Raw genomic sequence first — 24,101 nt, forward strand, 5'->3', positions numbered from 1 at the left:
GAATGGCAAAGGGAGAAGATACGGAGGAGAGACGGGGTTCAAATACGGAGAGAAGAAGGGAAGGGCAAGAAGTTTTTTTTTTTCAGAAATTACAATTTAACAAGTGCCTCTGTTTACTGGTAGATTTCCCATATATGAGGAAATTGAGATGAGAAAGGGAGAGGAAATGGGAGTGGGACGAGGACTGAAAGTGGGAATAGGAATGTGAAGTTTAGTGGAAGTATGTGTGAATGTGAGAGTAGGAATGTGATTGGGAATGGAGGTGGGATTGAGGAGTGGGAGGCAGAAAAATATCATATGGGAGTTATAAGAAAAAATGGGAGAGAGAGTAGAAGATAGTGGAATAGATAGTGATTCCCAGCTGGGCTAAATTTTTTAATGTAGGCAAACCAATTTTAAGATGAAACAAAGTCTGCGTGTCCTCTTCAACTGTACATATGTAAATATTTTTATTTTAATAATTTTTAATGTATTTGTATTTTTTCTTTACAACTATTAATATAAACAGCAGACATTTATAAAAGAAAACTAACATATCACTTTTCTCCTCAATTCCATAAAAAATTAGGCATCCAGCCTGTATATAAAACACTGGTGATCAGTAGAGTAGGTTGGAGACTAGGACGCTTCAACTGCACAAAGTGGAGCCATCTAGGTATAATAAAAAAATCAGTTATTGAGGTTGTAGATTGGAACCTAGGTCTTTCCAACTACACAAACGAAGATCACATTTTTGTTACGATCTTAGATTGGAAACTAGGACTTTCCAATTAACAAAAATTGAAGTGTGATCGAACCAACTTTTGAATTAAAATGTAGATTGGAACCTTGGTCTTTCCAGCGACACAAAACAGAAACAACGATCCGAACCTCCTTTTATTTTCTTATAGCAAGAGATCGGGGCGAGGATAGGAAACTATTCTTTCTAATCGTGCTAAACATGGCACGTTACGGGCCCTGTATTTTTATTTTGCACTTTCGTTTCAGAACCGAGCAATGATTTTACTGTATACTATATTTATTTGTTTATTGAATTTAAAATGTTTATTGTAATAATTGCTATTTGCAAGTCCACATACACTGTAATCAAGGCCGTACCGGAGGTCTTGGGGGCCCTTGTGCAAAATTCACAGGAGGCTCTTTTTCTAAAAAAAAGTTATACGACACAAAATGCTTTGCTTGTAGGATATTTTTATATTATGTTGCATACATAGTTCCTTTACATACTTTTTACAGCCAAATCAAAGAGTATATGTATATTAACAAATATATATCTTTGGCCAAATCACAAGTGATTAGCTTTACAACAAAATAAGTATTCTTATATCACTTGACTAGTAAATTAATTACTAATACTCAACGTAAAATGTCAGAAACATTATAACTTCAATTTTTTTTGCACATATTGTGAGTTTCTTGTGTCTCTCGTTCTAAAATAGTTTTTTCTACTTTTCATACTCGCAAAATTTTCGATTATTTTTGAAAAATCAATTTTCCGAGCTCTTTCATTTTCAATAGATAGGACTGCCAGTCCACTTAATCGTTCATTACCCATCGAATTTCGCAAATAATTTTTGATCAAGTTTAATTTTGAAAAAATTATCGTTCAGCGGTGGAAGTTGTTGCTGGGATGGTTAAGAACATTATGCAAGCAGTATAAACATCTGAAAAATTTGATATCAATGAACTGTTTTAAATTACAAGAAAATTTGCCAGCTCTTTGATTCCTTTCATTTGACTTATTTTTGAATAGAACGCAGATTTCGTTGACATCAACTGTTCAGTAAACAATGGGGATATGTGATCTGGAATCTTTTGAACGAATTTTTCTGCAACAACTCTTCCATAGGCGGGTTCCGATAGAAACACTTTCTTGGCCGGAGCATCATCTTTCATTCGCATAACATTGCCTAGCCAGCGCAGCCGCTGCGTTTTAATTCGCTGGACTATGTTGATGTCTGCGTATAGCTCGTACAGCTCATCATTAAATCTTTTTCGGTACTCGCCATCGCCAACGCGTAGAGGTTCATACATCTTTCGAAGAACTTTTCTCTCGAACACTCCCAAAGCAGCTTCATCTGCTGTTGTCATGGTCCATGTTTCTGCCCCATATAGCAGGACGGGTACGATAGGTGACTTGTAGAGTATGATTTTCGTTCTCCGAGAGAGGACTTTACTTTTCAATTGCCTACCTAGTCCCAAGTAGCATTTATTGGCAAGATTGATTCTTCGCTGGATTTCAGTGCTGATGTTGTTGCTAGTGTTGATGCTGGTTCCCAAATAAACGAAGTCTTTTACTATTTCGAAATTATTGCTGCCAACAGTAGCGTAGTTGCCAAGGCGCGTATGCGCTAACTCTTTGCTCGATGACAGCAGGTACTTCATTTTATCCTCATTCACCATCAAGCCGAACTAACAGCGAGGGTGTTTAGGCCGAAGGTATCAATGTCATCAGCATATGCCAGTAATTGCACGCTTTTATAGAATATTGTTACAGTGCGGTTAAGTTCTGCAGCTAGTATAATTTTCTCCAGGATCAAATTAAAGAAATCGCACGATAGGGGGTCACCCTGTCTGAAACGTCGTTTAGTTTCGAACGGCTCGGAGAGGTCCTTCCCAATTCTTACTGAGCTGATGGTGTTGCTCAACGTCATTTTGCACAGCCGTATGAGTTTTGCGGTGAAACCAAATTCAGACATAGCGGCATATAGGCAGCTCCTTTTCGTGCTGTCGAAGGCGGCTTTAAAGTCGACGAAGAGGTGATTTGTGTCAATTCTCTTTTCATGTGTTTTTTGCAAGATTTGGCGAATTGTGAAAATCTGGTCGATGGTAGATTTAGCAGGTCTGAAGCCGCACTGATAAGGTCCAATCAGCCGGTTCACGGTGGGCTTCAATCTTTCGCACAATGCACTTGGAAGGACCTTATATGCGATATTAAGAAGGCTGATTCCACGATAGTTGGTGCGTGTTGCAGTATCCCCCTTCTTGTGGACTGGGCAAAGATTTATATTATATATTTTTATATTTTTCTAAGAAGATGCTGCATGCGCCTTACCAACTCCTCGCCGCCGTACTTTAATAGCTCCGCAGGCAATCCATCAGCGCACACGGCCTTGTTGTTTTTCAATCTGGTTATTTCTATTCTAACTTGTCATAATTGGGGGGGACATATATTCCATCATCATCGATTGCGGGATCGGGTTCGTCATCTCTGCGCAGTGAATCGCTGCCTCCATTTAGGAGAGCAGAGAAGTGTTCCCTCCATAATCTAAGCACTCTCTGGACATCAGTTACAAGGTCGCCGTTTTCGTTCCTACAGGAGTCGGTCTTAAAACCTTCCGTCTGTCGCCGTATTTTTTGGTAAAATTTTCAGCGTTATTCCTGGTGGCTAGCAGGTCAAGCTCCTCGCACACGACTATATATTAAAGGGCTTAACATCTTTCAATAATTAGATAATTTTCAGACACTTATAGTAGCTCATTCGGCACATTCGAAACGTCGATTTTCGGTCATCCACAATTCAAAATCCAAGGCGAAGCCGAGAATTTTTAGTTGATGCCCTAAATCGACGTTTAGTATGTGTAGAATACGGTATTTTACTCAATTTCTATCCTAGACGTCCATCTGCTTTTGGGTTTGAATTTGAATAAAATAAATCAAAAATAAAATTTTTCCAATAATTTAGTGTATACATTTTTCGGTGAAACTTTTGCAACTCGGGGGTTTGGGGCCACTCGGAGCTGCGTACCCTGGTGCACCGCACCGCTTGAACCAGTCTCGGTACGGCCCTGACTGTAATAAATAACGCCAGGTGAACTACTGCTACAACAAAATCCACTGCAACACTAAACAAACCTAAAAGATAATAACCAATCCTTGGTGTTATATTTCGATACGATAACGTATTTCGGTTTTATTTAAGAAATCCAAACCCCTTTCAAATAACCACTATATTCTCTGGCAACACCACTGTGCAGCATGTCGGCAGAGAGACTTGACTGTGGAATCTCATCTGATAAATGTAGCCAACGCTCATTTTGGAATACATGGCACGAATACGCTGTTAAACTACCACATCTAGTGATGATAATAAAATGAATGCGAGTGAGCATTGAATGATGGACCTCACTATGCTATTTGCCATACGAGAGCCGTGCCTGCTGCTAGTAGACATTGAACTTTAGTAAAACAAGGTGGTTAAAATGTTTGTATCGCCTATAATAATGTTTTGTGTATTTGCAAGAAGAAATTGAAATTAGTAAAACTGAACAAAAAAAAGCACAGTCAGAGCCACAGTCACAGCTTGGGCGCATATACATATGTACATATATAAAAATATAGATATAGGTATAGATAGTACAAGGCAAAGGTAGTGTACTAGCCAAGTCAAGGCATTATTAGCATTCGCTTAAAACAAAGAAGTTGTGGTTACAGCTGCAGCTAAATAAAAAAAAAACATGAAAAAATCAAGTCGGAACGCGTGAATTAGTGAGAGCTTGATCAAAAAAAGGTGAATATTACTTGTGAAAAATGAGAAAATACAAAGCAAATTAATATAACGTAGTAAAATGGTGTAAAAATAAAACTTATTGTGCTGAAAAGAAAAAAAAAAACAAAAACAAAAGAAAAAAGTGTAGTGATGTCTCAAATATATACCTGCATTTAAAAATATATCTATAACAAACGGTATATACAGATATACCTACATATGTATATTTAAGTGCTCATATGTTTGTATGTACATACATATATATTTTTCTTAAACTATTATTTCAGAAAAAAATTCGAAAAACAAGAAAGCAAAAAAATATAATTCTATCACTTTTAAAAAAATGCAATTTATACATATTCGACTTTTCCAACGAAAATTGTGTAAAATTTTGTATACCCTCAAAAGAAAATTTCCTCCCCCCTGCATGTGTGACGTGAACAGATGAAACTCGTACTAGGAGTCGTACCGTATCGTGCCGAATGCTCGCCCGCCTTTCTACAGTACGAATAGCTCTGGGTTCTCTCACGATACTGCCGCTCCCTAAACTGTATTGTTTGCGTATGTATGTATGTGTGTACACAACTTCATTTGAAGCATGAACTTCGCGTTCACATTTTTCAACTACCAATTCGTCGTAGGAAGGAAGCGCAGCAACTGCACTCTTAGAACGAGTGACATTTCTATAATTTATTGCATTGATGGTAGGCGCTTAAGAGTTTAGTTGTGCTTATTTAGCTTTGTACAACAAAGGAAATAGAAGCCAGCGAGAAAGTTTTTTTCACGGTGGGTCGAACAGGATGCTAAAATAGCAATTTATGGACTATAACACTTTGTGGACAGGTCAACATTTAAATAAAGAAGAATTCTGTGTACCTTGAAAGCTTTATACGCCCAACTCTTACTTTCATGACTGAGCTTTAGCAAGACTAGTCAGTTAGCATCCTACATCCTTTCATCCTAATACACAATGGCTTGAAACCAATGGACGGCGAAAGTAGATCTGTCTGACAGTAGAGAACTTAAGATTGAGTCTGAATTTAAGTTCTCTTCAAACTTACTAAGGCTTTGCCAAATGACTTTGAAAGCACCGCCAGCTTCTAAGAACTGGGAAGAACATCTCTGATATAGTCGAAACCAAACCCAGCTTCAGACAAGTCAGTTTAATGCTGCGGAAGGTAATTCTCACAGTAGATCTAAACTACGATAGTACAATCTCTTATAAGAACATAAAATTGCTGGGCATGCTTGCTCTTTCAGTGGACGAGGACAAGACTAAGTATTTGTTGTCACCCAAGAAAAACAGAATCATATTTGCAAATCACACTCTGTTAGTAGTCCTGTAACATGGGTCGGAATCATGGATGGGGCCGAGTCACTATTAAATGGCCCATTGAGTATTCGAGGGGAAAGTATCACGAGAGGTAAAATAATTAACTATACGCAGATATGAAGAGAGCGAAAAGAACAAAAGGAGCGAAAATATCAAAAGCGATTCGGCCAATAAAGTATTCTTGTCGACACCCGTTTTCGGAAGCAGAGGAAGGGGGAACTTCTACTAGATTGGGAGAGATAGGTGAGGCATGATATTATTTCCCCTGGTGCTCCCGATTGGCGTCATGTATCGCCAAACTGGGATCGCTAGCGTGAATTGCTATGCAATGGCTAAAACCGCAAATTAATCATGATAATGATGTATTTGAGATAGAAAAGTACTTCAGAGTATTAACTAAAGATCCCACCTTTGATGCCAACGCCGTGTAATAGCTTTGGAGCAAATAAAAGCATAATAGATTCGCGGTTTTCGCTAAGAAGTTTTGACTGGTGAGCTACGATACTCCAAAATCAGATTCGAACTTTAACAAGTTCCTCTCTTATTCAATAGAATTAAGATCATTGTTATAAATTAAGTTGAAAAGCAGATAACCAGCACAGCTAAGCCTTAAAATATATCAACTTTGTCTCAAATCTCAACTTCACTTAACTCACTTCATTTCATGGCGGAACCAGGTTCAGGTGACAGCCGGAAATGAAATGATATGCACTTTTTTAATATGATTTGACACTTCAACCTCCGGCGAAGATTTTCCCCCTTGTATGGTTCCGCAATGCCTCATTTTACTGCACCTCGTCATACTTGACTTGCCCTTTATGGGCCGCCTAACGTGCTGACCCACTCGAATGCAGGAAACAGAACCATAAAAAAAAAAAAAGACAAAGAAACTAAAACTAAATCGAACTGGTTCAAAGAACGGATCTCGAAAGAAATCGAGATTGAAATAGGAACGATTGAGATGTTAGAAATAATGGGAGGCATACTGAATTATCTCAATTCAGTATAACATTGAAGATTTTGAACTAATGTGAGCTGTTCTGAAAATCGGCTAAAGTTAAATCGTATCTGAATTAGCAATTCGAGCGAACTCCTTTTAGGTGTACAAAAATCGTTCCCTTTTATTAAAATTCGTAGTTTCTTTGAACTTTTCCGTGGCCACTTATTTTGGATTTTGATCTCAAATTCAAAAGATTGTGTGGCATAGAGGGAGAGGTGTACGACTTGTATTCGAGAGGTGGCTGATTCAAATCCTCTCGTTGACCAAAATATTTTTATGTTTTAACATTTTTTCAAGTAAATTTATAATTTAATTTTTCTTAACTTTTTTTAATGTCTTTATTTATCGCTTTTTTAATGTGAAAATATTTTCTTAAATAACTTACCTTTTAATTTTAAACACTCTTTTAATTATATAGTTTTGTAAATCACTTTGTTTATCAATTGCATTAAACAGCTAAAGTTTATGTTGCCGAAATCAAAATAGGAATATTTAGCTGATTTCCAGAACAATTAGATAACCCGATTTGTTCATTTTCGAAAACACAAACACAAAATTGGCGCGATTTATAGAACAACTGTATCGATCACTGTGGAAAAAGAAGATGGCTACTTTTTAGCGTTTTCACAGGATGGTAAACATGGCGGCGCATAGGACCGGCTATCTTCATCGGGTGATAGAAAGAGATACAGAATAAGACCACGAAAGCAAAATAAAAATCAGGTAATCGGTTCTATTTGTAATTTTGACGGCTATGCAGAAGTTATCACACTTCACTTATCTATAATGAGATCGATTTCAAAACGGTGTACTTATAATATATGAAGCTGTGCGAAAAGTTAAAACGAAGTTAGTGAATCGAGTGAGTGATAATGCAAGTCGTTGCAGTGGCACAGAACACTCTCCACGAGGGTTAAAACCTTGGTGTCGAAATAAACAACAAGCTAAACAGGAAAGTGAAGGAAGAGTGGGGATTGCGATTAAAGCAAGATATAAAAATACTCGCTTACCAAGCCATATTATGGTGGTCAACCATGGAGAAGATATACAAGATATACTGCGGTGTTGGTGCAGGGTCTTCTCCGAACAGCTAGAGGTTGCACTCTCCATTCGTCTCCCAAACTCAGCTAGCATCTTCCAAGCAAGGTAACCGGGAATAGACACGGCCTTTTGTTTATTGTTGTAGAATTTCGTATGTGGTCGTGAGGCATGCATATACTCCTAGAGCCAAGCAGCACACATGGCGTTGGATTTACAATTTGCGTTCTCTAAGGCTGTCGATAATTGTAAGAAGGTGCTACAAAACGCGACTATTGAACTCATTTGAGTACCTGGTCCCAAAAGTATTGACAAAAATAAGAAACCAAGGAAGGTATTTACGATACGTTTTTATTTATATCAATAAAAGAAGTAAAGCGTATTAGTTTTAAGAAAACCGCTGTTCCAGATTGGTACTCTATGGACAATGGTAGGATCATCAAACAAACCAGGCCTGAATTCAACCAGATAAGAATAGGGAATTTACTAAATAGCTCTAGGAAAGAATATTTAGAACCACAATAACAATTAGAGCACACTAGCCACTTACTATGCATGCTGTAGGAATCGGAATCCACTTAATCGATGGGTGTAGAAGTTGCTGCCAAGAGGGACTGCAAGGAAACTGTCATTCCTCTACGAGTATCCAGACCTAGCGAATATCAGGTTCCGAACTTTACTCAGCTTTCTGCTGTCCGAAGGGTGGTATTAAACTGCTCCATAAAGAAGAAATGCAAATAAGAGACACACACAATTGGTTTGGATGAAAATACGCACAGGATACAAAAATAATAAATAATTGGTTCCTGTGCATTCAAATGGCTTCTAGAGCGCTACATATACTAGGTCTCCCCGGCCGGGCGGCACACAACAAAACAACCAGTAGCACAAAGAAAACTTTGATCTTTTGAAAACTTATTTGCGTTTTGGTGGCTATTTTGGCTATGCTCAATTCAAAATCTGCCGGCCGATGGCTGTGGACATGGTAATTGACGTGGGAATTTCGTGGCGGTAAAGGACCAGCTTCTTGGTTGGTGCGGACGGATAGCTTTGGGGCTCTCAAAATTGCCATTTCCTCCTTCGCCATCGACCTGAAGCTATTCAAATAGAGATTTTGCCTCAGCAAAGCATATACGCAAACTTTTAAACCAATCAAAATTATGAAGATTTCATATCGGCAGGAATCGTAAGTTGGTGGAGTGCATCGACACACATTTTCAAATACAATCGTATCTTAAATTTTATCTAAACCCAATTACTCACTTTCCACACAAAAACGGCAAATTACCACACAATAACATATGCAAAAATACCTCCCTGCAAATACCTCCCTGCACATCTCCGAGCACTCAGAATTTCCACGACTCTCTCCTTGCTTTTATTTTTTCGCCGCTTGAGCGCACAGTTATTAAACGACAGAAATATACGAACATGCACGACAGGATAACACAAAATTAAAAACAAAAATGAATAGCTCAGTGCAGCGAAGAGAAAAAAAAAATTGAATGTGTTAAGGTACTTTATTGCTGGTCACAGCTGCTGCATATTTGCTTTGCAGCATTGTTTTGCATTTGACGACTTTGGCCTTGTTGCTGTTGTGGTTGTGGTGGTGTGTTTTTAGAGCATATTCTAGCGAGCGTTAATTCGCCGTGTAGCTATAAGAAAAACACACCTTCCACTTAGAGTTACCTGAACTACCTATTTCTGTTTTTTTGTTGTTCTTTCATTCTGATAAACGATAATAATTTTAAGTACATTGATATCGTGTCCTGATGATCGGAACCTATGCACATATTTTACGCAAGTTTTGATTATGATTTTAAGGACTATCGACAGGAATAAATTCCAGTTCGCCGTAATATGGGTTAAATCGCTTTAAATAAAAGGAACTGAAAATTCGTTAAGAGGATGTTCATTTCAACTAACCTCACATTTCAAGAAAATAAAATTGAGTCCTCAGAATCAATAAAATATCTAGCGATTATCAAATGGTATTTCTAAAGTCGTATTGATTGGATTTATGTTCTTCACTGGGTCTGTTAGTAATAATGTCTAGTATTAGAATATTAGATATTACAATGAAATTGTTTAATGCAAAGTGAAGGAATGGAATCAGTAACTTACTTAGTTAAGGGCCAGTTAAACTTCTTTAACCCTAACGCCATAGTCGTAACCATACCCAATTTAAAAGCCGCTCAGTGTGGCCTTAAGGGCCCATTACTGATACTTAGCATAGACTTGACTTGACTTGGCGTAAACTTGGCAAATTAGCCACGATTAGACTCCACTTAGCGCATACAATCTGGCATCATAATCAGCTGTTTTCCAGCTGTCATTTTATTGTGAAATATTTCCTAAAAAAGTGGCGGTTTTTAAACAAAGTTAGTTTGGAGTACTACAATTAATTTATGAGTGTAAAAATTAATGAAGAAAATAAAAATAAATGTCAATTTGTATGACAAAATGTCAAAATGAAATGGAAACAAACAAATGGCATCTCAAAATGTAAACGTCACTTAGAACTTACATAGAAAATCAAAATTCAACAGACGTCTAAGTCAAGTTAAGTGTTGCTAAGTTTTGTGTAATCAGAAACATGCAATGTTCATTTAGCAGAACTGTAGGTGACAGTTCTCAAGTCAAGTCAAGTCTATGCTAAGTAAGAGTAATGGGCCTTTTTACTTTACCGTTTAAAGGGTCATTAATGGTGACTTATAACCATAAAACCATAACCAGATAAAACAGCTGATCTTACCTACCTTATGGAAATCAATGTAATCGATTAATGGTGCCATACCATAACGCTAACGCCATAACCATACCATAGCCAACCAATTGGTTTTTGGTTTCTCGCCATATCCATAACCTAAAAATATTTGAGTTGGTGAATTTAATAACTTTTTGTAGATTTTGTTCATTGTTTTGGATACGTTATGACTAAGATACTTATTTTTTGCGATATGTTTGTAATTTCTTTGCGTTTTCTTCATTTTTATGAAATTTTCACGATTTTTAGGTTAAGGCACCATTAATCGATCACATTGGAGATGGTTATGCATATGGCTATGGTTACGACTATGGCGTTAGGGTTAAGGAAGTTTAATTAGCGCTTCAACGGTTATGACGGTTCAACAAGGCGGGTTTTACCGTTCAATTGGTCATATTAGCGAAATTAGAATCGTTTTCCACCTGGTTCTTCCAGTGGAGTAGGTGCCGCCCTCTTCCTCTGCTTCTTTTTAGGTAGGCAGGTCTCAAAAAAATACTTTCTTAGCTGGAGTATCATCAAAAAATGGCTTATCCAGCGTTACAGCTGCGTTTAATTCCCTGGACTATGACTATAATGTCTGCGTAAAGCTCGTACAGCTCAACATTAATCTTCTTGTGTACTCGCCGTCGCCAATGCGTAGATGTTCGTAAATCTTTCGCAGTACTTTTCTTTTAAAAACTCCCAGAGCCGCCCATCTGATGTTGTGTAGGTGTGCGATAAGTGACGAAAATCGACACTGATGATGGCACAACGCCGCAACCGGTTTGTCTCGAAACCAAATTTGACAAGAGATGACCGAAAATCGTTCCAATTTACATGACTTGTAGAGCATGATTTTCATTTGCCGACAGATGACTTAACTTTACTTTACGCTGGATTTCAAAGCTGGTGTTGTTGTTTGTGTGAATGCTGGTTCCCAATCATCTCTCATCTTTTCCGCTTCTTTTTCCAGTTTGGAGTAAGCAGAACTTACGCCTCGGTTGTTCAAGCTGATGATATCAATGTCATCAGCATACGCCAGTAATTACATGCATTTACAGAATATTATTCCAGAGCGGTTAAGTTCTGCAGCTTGTATTATTTACTCTAGCATCAAATTAAAGACATAACGTCAGATAGGCAACTCCAAGGCGGCTTTAAAATCGACAAAAAGGTGATGTATGTCACTTACATTTTACGCTTACATTCAGGGTTCCTCCCATACCGTGATGTTCACAAATCGAAAGTAGCGAAATAGTTCGTAAAAATTCATTATCGTTCATTCATTCATTATCAGTTTGTCTACTCTTCTGTTTTTTATACCCAGCTGTACTTGTACAGCCTAAAATATCTTCGGAGGTTATCACGCCTTACATTTTATTTTATTTTATTTTTTGTACTTGTACACAGGGTTAGAACTTTGATTCGATAACGATTGCTTGTACAGGTATAAAGGAATCGAGATAGATATTATTATTATTATTTATTTTTATACAGTTTTGTAGACCTAAATTATTTGTATATCTATGAGATCATTATCTAAAAGGTAGTGCTTTACAGTAATTATACAGTAGTTTCTTAAATTCATTAATGTTTTGGCATTGTTTTATTTCAATTGAAAGATCGTTATATTCTCTCAGTCCTGCGTAGTATATATTTTTCTTGTCGAGCTCCGATCGTACTGCTGGCAGGCGAAAGTTGTTTCTGTTTAATGGATCTATATACCAATATTTTATAATATTTGCTCACAAGTTTGCAGGTTCGAATAGACTTCCGTATATCAAAAGCATCAATATCGTCCGTCGATCCGTCTGTTCTTCCGTTAACACGATAACTTGAGCAAATATTAAGATATCTTCACCAAATTCGGTATACGGCCTTATCTGGATCCAGAGTAGATTGATAATAAGCGAAATCGGACGATAACTACGCCCACTTGTCGATATCGAAAATTTAGAAAAATGGAAAAAAGGAGATAATTCAAAAATGAATACCGATAAGCTAATGAGATTTGGTAGGTGGATTGGTTTTATGAGATTTGGTAGGTGGATTGGTTTTATGACGCAAAACATAAATTCCAAAATATTTGGAATATGGGCGTGGCACCACCCACATTTAGAAGAAGAAAATTTGGAAGTTTAACAAGCCGTAAATCAAAAGCCGTTAATGATATTACATTGAAATTCAGCAGAGACGAAATCTTTGCCAAATTATATAGACTGAGTGAAGATAATCAAAATCAGTTAAAGACCATGCCCACTTTCCTAAAGGTCTAACAAAGTTTGCAATAACTCCATGGTATTTAACTACATTCTACCTCAGTAGTGATATGGTTGAACTAAAACAAAACATAAACAAATTTTGAAAATGAGCGCGACAAGCCCCTTTTTTTGTTACTCTTTTCAAAATACTTTTAATGCTATAAGTCCAGGGACGGAAAATAATATTTTTTTTCGGGGTCGAAAAAGTACTGGTAAAAAAATTGCCCTGGTTAAATATGTTTGAGTTCGCAGGTATCCATATAGCAATATCATGTCGAATCGTGCATCCTTTTTATTTTTCGAACTTATTCCATAAGAGTCCACATACAAAAGTAAAAACTGTATTTTTATTTTTTGAGTCCGATAGAACTTGTTAAACTCGGACTTTTAAAAATAAAAGTCCGGAAATAAAAGTTAAATTTTTTAATTCGGATCAGCCGTTTCTTTCAAGCCGGACTTTTATTCCGGACTTAACTTTTATTTTTAAAAGTCCGAGTTTAATTAGTTCTATCGGACTCAGGTAATAAAAATCGGAAAATATCTAATTTTTATCTTGATCCAAATATTTTAAAGTCTAAAATTAATAGTTTTGCAAGGAATTATATTAAAAAAGGAATAACAGTTTCCGTCCCTGCATAAGTCGAAAAAATCTTCCAATCCGAACGATATTTGGCATAAATATTCTTTTCATAGCTACAATTGTTAAACTGCATTTTTATCTGCTCAAATTTATCAGCAGTAGCCTCTGTATCCTTTTTGTTTTTGCGAACAGAAATGAGTTCATAATAGAACTATATATGTACATGTGTATAATTGCACACTATTAACCCACAAATCAAGAAAAAACCGTGTTTCAAGTGCACAGCTGGGTATGTAATGTGCGGTTTCACCCGAACTTAGATTTTCTTACTTGTTTTTAGTTCAACTAATATTTATGGCATATCTTTTAAAATTTGACAGTAAAATGCAGTAAAAAAATTTAAATGATACAGTAAAAGTGTAAAGAAGTTTTTCCGTAAAGCCACCATTCCGAGCTATGAATTTGATACAGTGTAACTAGGCTGCATAAATTTTAAAACCTCTCATCCCTCCATCTCCCGTCTTCGTAATATTTCAATCTAAATGTGAAGACACCTTTAGATGGAGTAAATGCATATTCAAACAAAGTGTGTGGCTGATAATTTATGTATGTATGTATGTATATGTATTTATTCAAGAATGTTCGCATCAAAATGGGACTTGTCAGGTGTGTCGAGGCGCCCTCAAAAAAACTATTTCTCTTATAGGTATTTACGTACATACATATGTATGTATGCGTGTGAGATGGCCCCTCCAAAAACGAAACTTAAATTGCTCGTATAATTTTGTAATTTATTAAATTTTTTCTTCTTTTTTAATATAAATTTATGCATTCTAGTTATATTTCATGTAGGCTTTGTCACAGACACGGTAGTTTTATTTATATTAAGACATTCACTTATATCGCGACATATATGCATGTATGTAAATATGTAGATTAGAGCGGGTCAAAATTTTTTCCCATCAGGAGTATAGCAAAAACATAATCTACAGATGATTCTAAGAAAAATTGCTGAAGACACCCTAACTCGTAAGTTTGATTTCGAGGTCCCGACATTTGCAAAATAGATATTTTGCATTTGAATGTAGGGTTTCGCCAAAAAATCGCCATAGCTTCTGATAGAATTATAGGAAAAATATCATATTGGGCTTACTTTAAAGGTATTGTAACGAATATTAGCAACACTAAGGGATACTATCATCTCTAAGCCGATATTAAACAGTGACTTGTATGTACATAAACAAATCAATCGTTATGTCTACACATATGTACATTCCAGCAGCGGAGAGATGCTCACAAAAGTATGCAATCATCACCAAAGTATATTTCACACATACACATGCATATATCTGAGATGTTCACAAAAGTAGGCAATCATTTGTGCAAGTATCACTCATATATACACGCGCATATGAGAAGCTATAAACGTGCATCTGTAGTTTATAGCTGGTAAACAAGTAGTAAATTCTAGAAGAAGAAACGCCTAGAAGTATGCGAACGAGACATCACAGAGTATAAAGGTAGTTAAAACTGAGTAAGCAGTAATCAGTTTCGAAAAAAGAAAAACTGTCTGAATGAAAGTTGTTGGAAATGTTCTGGACTTATTTTAGCTGTAAAGAAAAAAAATGTTTCCATAAGAAATTTGTTAAAAATGGTAATATGGTAATTAATAGTTCATTTAAGGCTAATTTCTCATAATTTAAGCCTGATATCTTTACTAAAATTCAAAAACGCTATAGATATTAATACAGATTCTGAAATGTACGTAATATACGTTTAAAGTAAGCCCAATATGATATTTTTTCTATAACTATCAGAAGCTATGACGATTTTTTGGCCAAACCCTACATTCAAATGCAAAATATTTATTTTACAAAAATCGGGACCTCGAAATCGGACTTACAGCTATGGTGTCTGCATCAATTTTTCTTAGAATCATCTGTAGATTACGTTTTTGCTATACTCCTGATGGGCAAAAAAATTTGACCCGCTCTAACGTAGATGTGTATGTAAAGTTAGAGGCATCGTAAGTGCATATATAAAACTTCTATACATTTTTTTCTGTGCTTCATATATTTATGTACGTTTTTGAGGCATAAGTTGTTTATTTCACTCAGCATGGTCAAATTTGGCCACATTCAAACAGCAGGGAAACAATTCAATTCTTTCCGTACTACTGTGACTATTTTGTGTTCCTTGCATTGTATGATATTTAAAAATCAGCCCAATTTGTTTAAGCGCAGTATTTTCTTTCCCTTCTTTTTTGACATTTGAAAGTTTAGAGCGAAATTTGTTTCATATCACAATAATTCCTGCTGCACCATTCCAATAGAGAGCTACTCCATTCCCTAAATCGCTTCCTATTTCTATCCTCAGAAATCGAGTGTTGGGTCTTGAAAATAATTGCCTAAGTACCTTTTTCCGCCTCACTTTTCAATTGCACAGTACATTTTCTGCAACTGTGCAAAAAATTAAGCTGCTAAGAGACTTGCTCATCCTGCATTCATTCCTTATATAGGATACCTACATACGTATTTCTAAGCGGGGTCGCCCCTCGGCAGTGTTTGGCAAGCGCTCCGGGTGTATTTCTGCCATGAAAAGCTCTCAGCGAAAACTCATCTGCCTTGCAGATGCCGTTCGGAGTCGGCATAAAACATGTAGGTCCCGTCCGGCCAATTTGTAGGGAAAATCAAGAGGAGCACGACGCAAATTGGAAGAGAAGCTCGGCCTTAGATCTCTTCGGAGGTTATCGCGCCTTACATTTATTTTTTTTTTACATACGTATGTATATGCTTCCCTGATTTTTTAAACACCTCAAACTTTTACTACTTGCACATTATATACATATATATTTAGGGTGTGGTGTGATGGCTTAAGGTTAAAGGCGAAAAGGTTAATTGATGTTATCACCTCTTAAAATGACTTTAAGATGATATCACTCTTCTTGCCAGTAGCGAAGACATTGGAGACCGTTCTGCGCCCTCATGTCATTGCGAATCTTTGCCTAGTCACCATCAACATGGCTTCCGCAAATTGCATAGAACTACCGCCGCGCCAAACGCCATAAACACCCAGATAAATTATGGACTGAACCAAGAAAAACCTCATTATAGGACGGTGCTCGTGGCATGAGTTTTCATGGCGGAGATCCCTTCCCACTTGTCTAAAAAGAAGGACTGAAAATTATATGTATGGTCGGCAAGCGTCGGTTCAATTTAGGAACGAAATCTCAAAACCTAGGAGAGTTAAAAAAGAGGGGGGAGAGGGCGGGTGGAGGCATAATATGACAATATGATACGGGATGTCTTCTTGCGCGACACCTGAACACCACTTGCTTCGCGAAACAAAGGAGCTTAACATTAAATTGTTACAAACCAGGACACTCTAGCATATAACTGCTTGATCTAGCCCCGCCTCCAAGAGGGATAAGGAATCATCTCCGTCAGCACTATGATGAGATCCGGCACATACATAGGTAGGTGCGGTTGATCCGGACAAGCATAAGGAGGTCCTAATCATAATACACACAGAATCGGTCAACACCTTTGCATTCCAGAAGAAGAAAACAGACTATCAAGGGAGTCACGAGTCGTATGTCCTGCATGCGATGTGTTCCCGCATGACACCACCAACTATCTTTCCAATTGTAATGTGGAACCTCCTCCTCTAGAGGACTTTGAAGACAATTTGTAAGTGATCGCACCCATTAAATGGTCATAGGGTAAATTGACTTTATAACATTTCTTCGGTTAAAACTCATAGCAATACACAGCAATTTAAGACCAGCACAAAAGTAAACATTTCTGCAGGATTGCCTAGGCGTTTAGTTGAATATGTTCCTCTAATTTCAAGCGAACTCTCACCAGCCCAGAGTTTAATCCCATTTTGCACCTTAAGGCCCACTTGCTGAAGAGTTAACCTGACATGAGGGGTTAAACTCATACATTTTTAACAAATTTTTTAAACTCCGAGCTAAAAAAAATAACTTGCCGTTCTGCAAGTGGGGCTAATGTAGCCAGAATTTATTATTTTCAATTAAATAAGTTACAGCCTCATTACCTTTGACGCTTTCGTGTTCAAAACGATCGTCATTCGTCTGTTTGTAGCTCGATCAAAGGGGATACATCAATCGCTGGAAATCAAAAAATTGATGCCGAATGTTTTCTATGAGGGACATTTTTGAATTGCCTCCCATTTATCCATGCGGTGTAGGCACTTTATGCATACGTGAGTTTTGGAAAGAGAATTAAATAATTTATTAAATACAGTCGGAAAAATAAACACATCCCAAGAAAATGTATTTTTTTTTTTCAAAAAACTGTTATCGCCGACGTTTTTAGCGGACATTTTTGGGTCGGACAGGGTATACATGAAAATTTTTAGTAGGTCATGAAAAACACCTTAAAAATCACTATTATATATCGGCACTATTATATATCGGCGGCGGCGGCGTGGCTTTCTTACTTTACAAAGCTTGATTCCGGGGTTTTTGTCTCGAAGTCTTGCGGATCGTTCAAAAAGTTTCAGGAATAGCTCCTTGTGGAGGGATTGACCTTCGTTCACTTACCCCAGGGAGGCTTCGAACCTAACCCCGGCCTAAGAGACCCTTACTGCTGGGTCTGCCGAATAAATTGAAGAACTTGTCTTTTGTCTGTATGTCTCGTGCAAAGCGTAGTTTCACCGAAGGAGATGCTTTGGGCTAACTCCTAATATTCGTTGTCGACACGAGTTTTTTTAAACTTTTGTGGATCCTTGCTGGTCACGTACAAAGGCGACTGACGGTTGGTATTAATGGTATTTTAATACTCATAACTCTCTCGGGACAATTTAACGATTAGCAGCAATGATGGCATATTGTTGATTGCGCTAAATGGTACCTCCAGTTTTTTCGGCAGTTATAAGAGCTATAATTTCCGATGTGCGAACAGTAACAAACCTGACGACCAGTCGTTACCACGCCTACTGACCCTCATACCACATGCCAGCATAGAAGCTGTAGGACTACGGCTTCGAAGTCATACCTTCGTCGACGTCACATTCCTAGCAGCTCTAGGTGTAGCTCCGAAGAATTTCAAACTGATTTTTTTCGCGCTATGCTGCCGACCACTACCAGACACCTTTAAAAGTTAGGGAGTAACTATTCGGCTAAGGCTACCGTCCTCGATATCGTAGGCAGTGCAAGTATTAACTCATGGGTGAAAATATTATAATCCTTGGCGCATCTACATAATTTTAATTTTACAAGGACCCTGGATAAAGTTTTTTTAAATGTAGACCAAAATTTAACGAACGTTTGTGTTCGAAACATTGATTTCAATAGTCTTCGTTAAACCAAACCGACTTCGGTCGACCGATAATCAATGTGATTCTTTCCAAGGGACTAGTTGGGATAGGGCCGCCAACTTTAGGAAATGTCAAACCGGGAGACTTGGGTGTTGAAAGATGATAGGTGAAAATCAAAATTATAATTTCAGACGCTATTTTTCAGTTTCGCAAATAAACAACAGATGTTTGAATATAAGGCCAAGTGATTTTTCAAACCCTTCCCATACGTATCATAAGTATTAGGTGAGAATCATTTCAAAGAGTGTTTGAACCCCTGGAATCTACTAAAGGATGTAGCATCACTGACTTCGCTTATTCTTTTAGCCAATCGGGATATAGAATTTTTGAAAAATTCGGCCCCTTTTCGGGTAACTTGCTTCTTTTAACAGCTTGAGGACAATTTGAATATATGTTCGACTTGGGTCATTTTATTTGAATTAATTTTTCCTCATAAAATTTTTGAAAAAATTATGCAAAGTGAGCATTTAAATTTTTTATTTAACTTTTCGTTTAGTGTTTGGTTTTAATAACTTGGTGAATTGGGTGATGCAAAATCCGTGTTAAGATGGCATTGAATGCGCCTGTTTTTTAAATAACTTTTGAACGGTTAGAAAGAGTTAAATTTCGCTCCCCCAGCGGGTTAAGGGGCTTAGAATATACCCGTGGTAGGTATGCCTACCGTAAAAGGCGACTAAAATATCAAATTGATTCAAGGGGTTGTGCAGCGGAACCCTCTCAAGGGGTTGGCAGCGCAATATATAGGTTCTCCAACCCAATTGTCAACCTCACCTACCCGTGGCGAATCGTGTTTCTTTAACCGTTGAGGATCTAGGGCGGGATGGTCTAGAAGGTTTCATGCGGTCATACCAAATCGTTCCCGATATGGTCCGGCTGGTACCTCAATGGTGTTTGTTGCCGGAACGTACCGGATCTGCATCCGGCGAAGGACCATCAACATCGATAATACTCCCCAGGGCCTTCGGGGAGTGTCCTTATCGCTACAACAACAACAGTTAAATTTCGTAATTGGATTATTATAACTGTCAGTGATACGCATCCGTTGATACCCCTTTCGAACATATCGGGCCAATTTTCGACATGAACGATAAATGGCCTAGACTGTCATAAATAAAATATAGTACCGCGCCGCCGCCGCCGCCGCCGCCGCCGCGACGATATTCTTGACGGCGGCGTATATCTCTAATGTGTAGTGGAACTTTTTTTCCTGAGCTCAAATTCTATTGAAAAATCGATGGCGCGATATCGGTTAATAAATCGACCCAGTCTAATATACATATATGCTGCTGGCCACTTCTCTACTCTTGATCTTGATGATTTTGGGATTATTAGATTCGTGCAATGTTTAATAAGCATTTAAATATTGCGATGTTAAGTACTTGGTACTTTAAAAAGTCATATCTTCCTAAAATTAGCGATACTGAATAAAGTCGGTACTCAAAAATACTATATCCTTCCCATCCCTAGTTATATTGCAATAAAAACCAAATTTCTCTGATTTGTATAGGTGCGTGTAGTAACTTGCATCTTCGGGCGATACCGTCCCGTCCTATCGACCCTATTGCTGCATAGTCTTAAGCAGACCTGTTAAATTTCCATTAACATTAATAATCATTAATTTCGTTTCCTTTATTAATTTTAATGATTAATTAATTTTTTTCACAGCACCTAGAAATTAATAATTAATTAATTAAAAAAATAATTAAAAATAATCATGATTATTAGCCATTAAAAAAATAATCAAAAATAATTAAAAAATGTACCCATTGTTTTAAATTAAAGACAATCATATGATTAAGAACAATTAAGTAATTAAAAATAATCAAACAATTAAAATTAATCAAAAAATTAAAATTAATCAAACAATTAATAATTAAATTTCATTATTTGATTAATTTCAATTACTTAATTATTTTTAATTATCTAATTATTTCCAATTATATGATTATTTTGAATTATTAACATGAAAGAGAAAATGTTTGAAGTAAGAAATAAGTGGCTGAAACCACATGTACTATTGTATGTACATACTTGTGCTAACTCAAGAAATATAAGATACATATTTATTCTTACTGATATTGTCAAGTGTCGCTGCTTTTTGTGAAAACTTTTAAAAACCAAATTGGAGAGCGGAACTACTGAACCGATTTTGAATTTTTTTGTGCACCCCGTGAGTATTTTGATCTAACTTGAAATATAGGATAGGTCACTGGGTGACTAGGGTCTCGAGATATAGGCCAAAACGTGGACCTGGTTACCCCTAGAATGTGTGTATAGAATATGGATATCAAATGAAAGCTGTTGATGAGTGCTTTAGTACAGAGTAATATATTATCCCGAGACGGACTAGGACTGGGACTGAGATTCGGAGTGGGACTGGGACTGGAATAAAATACATACCACCCTCTGGGACAGGCAATAAGGGATGCAGAAGAATAAGAAGGAATTGAGAGAAGAGAAAAGAGATAAGGAGATTGAGAAAGAGATAGAATGAGACGAAGATGGAGATAGATGAAGAGAAAAAGACTGAGGAAGGAGTGAATAAAAGGGTTAGGAAAAGGCGAAGAGGGGGAGAGGGCAGATTCAGACGGAAAAAGCTTATTAAAATGTATGGAGATAGGCCAAATTTAGGGCAGGACAATGTCTGCCGGGTCTTCTAGTATCTGTATAAATTTGTTAACCATTCAATAAGCCTACACATTATGAAATTAAAAAAAAAAATAAATGTAAGGCGCGAGAACCTTCGAAGAGATCTAAGGCCGATCTTCTCTTCCAATTTGCGTCGTGCTCCTCATGATTTTCCCTACAAATTGGCCGGACGGGACCTACATGTTTTATGCCGACTCTGAACGGCATCTGCAAGGCAGATGAGTTTTCACTGAGAGCTTTTCATGGCAGAAATACACCCGGAGCGCTTGCCAAACACTGACGAGGGGCGACCCCGCTTAGAAAAATTTTCTTCTAAATGAAAAACCTTATTTCTAAAATTTTGATGTTGCTTTGCCCGGGGTGCGAACCCAGGGCATACGGTGTGGTAGGCGAAGCACGCTACCATCACACCTCGGTGGCCGCCGGTGGATTATTTGCAGAAAAAATTTATGTCGAAAACATGGTTGGAGAAGAAAATATGGCGCATTTCTCTGCGGACGACGTTGTTCGTGATCTAACTTTTTTACCAAAATGGATCAAAAGAAAAGGCAAGCTCGAAAACTCCGCATTAACTTCAAACAAATCTTCCTGTAATTTGATATTCGGGTATTCACAATTATATATCTGTATAATGCAGTCCATAGCAGAACCTCTTAATTTTGTGCAAAGGGGAAGGAAACGTTGTGTACGGATATTTGCTGCCAGGGCGCATGACACTAAGCAACAAACTAAAGAAACCTAGTAGAAGAAACGATAAATTTTTGAGCTTTATTTCAGAAAAATTAGAAGCGCAGTTAAGGCAACGTCTCAATACTTTCTTTTCTTTAGCTCCAGAAGCAAATATTGCAATATCTGCTTCTGTTTTAACACCAGATATTAAAGTCAACTGGCTGAAGGTGTTGCAGAAGACAAACAGTGATTTGCTGGAAAGAGTTGTATCAACCATATGCTTGTGTCATCAAAAAGGCAAACTTTCATTTGAAATCGACGGTACGAACACTAACCAAACCTCATCGAGATCGAAATACTTCTATTTCGAAGATGATGATAAATAACTTTGTTTACATTCATAAATTATTCAAAAAATAATGAAAGTTAATTGTAGATAATGAAAATGACCCAAGTGCTGCGCAAGTTTCACCTGCTAAGGAAACTCTGAGGATCCTTGTTCGAAGTCAACTTTACAGCTACCTACGCGATTGTTCCATAGATGCGGAAATTTGAAAAACCCACCAAATACTGAAAGAAACGCCAATATTATTTAACACTCTACTGACGTCGTCTGCCCCAGTTGAGAGGCTTTTACCTTTCGCAGGCATTATCCAAGGCGTCAATCTTTGATGGGTTTTTAATTTGAAAAAATCGTTTTATTTAAAGGAAATGCAAACAGCACTTAATCTTTTTTAACACGCTTATATAAGCTTTAATTGTTTGTGTATAAGTAATCCCCTTCATTGTACCTAATAATAAAAAAAATAGTACCCGTATGTCGTGTAATATCGTGTAATTAGTTGGCATTTAATAAAACAATGTACTTTTTCCCTGCTTTGTTATTCTTATGTATCTATGTATTTCTTTTATGTTACTATAATGCCCGTTCAGAGATAAATATCCTTGTAATATTTTCTTTACTTTGTTGAATATCTTATGATGCTGGAAAAACACAGAAATAATTAAAATTAATCAAAAATAATCATTTAATTGTATTAATTATGTAATTTAAATAATCAAAATTAATTGACATTAATCAAATAATTATGTTAATTATGTAATTAAAAATAATCAAAATTAAATTCCATGACAAACGAAAAATAATTAAAAATAATCAACATTGTTTGTATTAATTATGCAATTAAAAATATTTAGTTAATTAATTACAAATTTTTAATGAAAATAATTAATTAATAATCATTAAAAAGGCATACCCACTGGCACTTAATCATTAAACAATTGGCTACGGCAAACACATTATAATTAATAATCATTAAAATTTTTAATCATTATTTAACAGGTCTGGTCTTAAGTTACGTTTTCTGACGAGATTATCGTAAAGATATACAGCATACGTAACAACTGCACCATTAAGGATCGCTATATATCGAATAGCAGCACTTATTAGACGCTAGCACTCATTTCCTTTTTCTTTTATTTAATAGTTCTATGTGGCTCTGTCATCTTTATTTCAAAGCATCCTGCCTTAAGAAGCAACAGGGCGTGATATAAGCTTCATAAAAATATCAACTCACAGTAATATGTATAATCAATCTATCAGTTCTTTACATTTGTAAAAGCACAAAACCAAACTTAAAAAAGTTAAGTGTGATTTTCCAATATTTTGGTAATATCATGTTTTTATAAATATTAAAATAGCTATTAATGTTTGCTACAAAATACTCTATATTTGTATCAGCCAATATCTTAAAATTTATGTATGCGTTTATGTTTATTAGAGTGTCCGTTAGTTCTTACTCTTGGTTTTTTGCTGAGACATTTCCATCTATCCACGAAAGGCGTGCTTTATGGGATCATATGTGACTCCTGACTCCTTTTAATTTCTGCCAAACGGATTGGGACGTCTAGCGTCGATTCATCGAGTCCTGCACCGTCCTTTGCCAACTCATTGGCCTTTTCGCTACCTTCTATTCTATTATGACCGGGAAGC

General features: G+C 36.7%; 1 protein-coding gene across 6 annotated transcripts in view; it reads left to right on the forward strand.

Moving 5' to 3' along the window:
• Positions 1–4,149: 4,149 nt before the first annotated feature.
• The window catches only part of aus (argus), a 151,430-nt gene continuing 131,478 nt past the window's right edge, over positions 4,150–24,101 (forward strand). For 4 of the 6 annotated variants that reach the window (XM_067762473.1, XM_067762470.1, XM_067762474.1 and 1 more), the window contains exon 1: positions 4,150–4,510. The gene's annotated coding sequence lies outside the window, so the exon portion shown is untranslated. Of the gene's footprint in view, positions 4,687–24,101 lie in introns of all 6 variants that reach the window. The other 2 variants (XM_067762471.1, XM_067762472.1) reach the window with 2 other exon arrangements.

The sequence above is a fragment of the Eurosta solidaginis genome, chromosome 1 (genome assembly GCF_040869045.1).
Source record: "Eurosta solidaginis isolate ZX-2024a chromosome 1, ASM4086904v1, whole genome shotgun sequence".
In the NCBI taxonomy this organism is placed as follows: Eukaryota; Metazoa; Arthropoda; class Insecta; order Diptera; family Tephritidae; genus Eurosta; species Eurosta solidaginis.